This window comes from Schistocerca cancellata, chromosome 7, assembly GCF_023864275.1.
Source record: "Schistocerca cancellata isolate TAMUIC-IGC-003103 chromosome 7, iqSchCanc2.1, whole genome shotgun sequence".
In the NCBI taxonomy this organism is placed as follows: Eukaryota; Metazoa; Arthropoda; class Insecta; order Orthoptera; family Acrididae; genus Schistocerca; species Schistocerca cancellata.
The window spans coordinates 564,612,051-564,614,094 of record NC_064632.1 but is presented as its reverse complement, the minus strand read 5'-3'; positions in this window follow the sequence as shown (position 1 = coordinate 564,614,094).

Here is a 2,044-nt window from a genome sequence, read left to right as displayed (position 1 = left end):
GGTATGAAGAAAATACGATGGCAATGCAGTCACTTGATCGAAAATTTGTTGCAGATTCTAGTGCAAAGGTGATATCATACTTCTCCAACACGAAAAGGGACAGTATCGATTTGAGGCTCCTGTCCATTTCGAAGAGACGAGAGTTCAGAGAAACTCGGTAAGATTGTCACCATGTTATTTTTAACACACCATCCCGTAGTTGTGATGCGCGGGCGCACTTCGTAACACCTAGACAGTTACACATTTATCGCAAATTTGACAGAGACGTCATGGTGCCCAACGCGAGGTATGCAGTAGCGGTTTTGGCGTTGCAGCATCAGAACTGCTGGACGAGTTTCGCTGAATACAGGTTCTCTAAGTTTAGCCAGCTGGGTTTCGCGAGATCTACATCCCTTTTCTTCCACATTTTACCATTTAAACTTAACATTACAGGCTCTAACGCCCTGTTATGGTTGTAGCAGCGTGGCTCTAAATGTGTTAGATGCCGTTTGTGTCTCCTTGTCTAGCTGAGATGGACTACAAACGCTGGAAAAAAAATCTAGGATTACAAAACCGCCGCACCTTCATAGAACACTTTGAACGATTGTTACGTGTACTTCCAGATGTACGGTCGAATTATGGATTCAATTTTTGCACAGTTATTTCGACGACCACGCAATCGTCCTCTACGGGTGCTGCGAGTTGCGTTGTTACTACGTATGCTCGTCGTGTGTACTCCAGCCAGACTGTGAACAATTGTTTGTCTCACTCCGCTGTTTACTGCTGATATTGAGTTCAACTCCGGACGCCCACTGTGACGTTTAGCGCTCTTTTCTTTTTTGGGATCTGCATTGATATTCTGTGAGACATTCATTCTCTCAGCTTTTCCCAATCCTGGTGGTTGTGGCTACAAGTGGACCCCCCCGTCTTGTTGAAACTGAAACGTGTGTCCCTCTTTATTAGCTTTTCCGACAGTTCAGTTTCGATGGACCCTTCAGTTACATTGTTCCAGAAGCTTGGCGTTGGTACCACAATGTTAGTATCATCACATTTTTGTTCGTAATGAGGCGTGTATTACGTGGGGAAGACAATTGGTCGAGGATGGGTGTAAGGAAGATAAAAGACACACTCGATTAAAACAGCCAAGTGAATAGACTGTTGCCCAGCACTGGCACAAAAATAGGCAACTAATTAAATTTTATGGTGTACAGGGTGTTACAAAAAGGTACGGCCAAACTTTCAGGAAACATTCCTCACACACAAAGAAAGAAAATATGTTATGCGGACATGTGTCCGGAAACGCTCGCTTTCCATATTAGAGCTCATTTTATTACTTCTCTTCAAAACACATTAATCATGGAATGGAAACACACAGCAACAGAACGTACCAGCGTGACTTCAAACACTTTGTTACAGGAAATGTTCAAAATGTCCTCCGTTAGCGAGGATGCATGCATCCACCCTCCATCGCATGGAATCCCTGATGTGCTGATGCAGCCCTGGAGAATGGCGAATTGTATCACAGCCGTCCACAATACGAGCACGAAATACCGGGTTTGCGTAGACAAGAGCTTTCAAATGCCCCGATAAATGAAAGTCAAGAGCGTGGAGACCATAGAATTGGTCCGCCTCTACCAATTCATCGGTAACCGATTCTGTTGTTGAGAAGCGTACGAACACTTCGACTGAAATGTGCAGAAGCTCCATTGTGCATGAACCACATGTTGTGTCGTACTTGTAAAGGCACATGTTTTAGCAGCACAGGTAGAGTATCCCGTATGAAATCATGATAACGTGTTCCATTGAGCGTAGGTGGAAGAACATGGTGCCCAATCAAGACATCACCAACAATGCCTGCCCAAACGTTCACAGAAAATCTGTATTGATGACGTGATTGCACAATTGCGTGCGGATTCTCGTCAGCCCACACATGTTGATTGCGAAAATTTACAATTTGATCGCGTTGGAATGAAGCCTCATCCGTAAAGAGAACTTTTGCACTGAAATGAGGATTGACAACACTGTTGGATGAACCATTCGCAGAAGTGAACTCGTGGAGGCACAT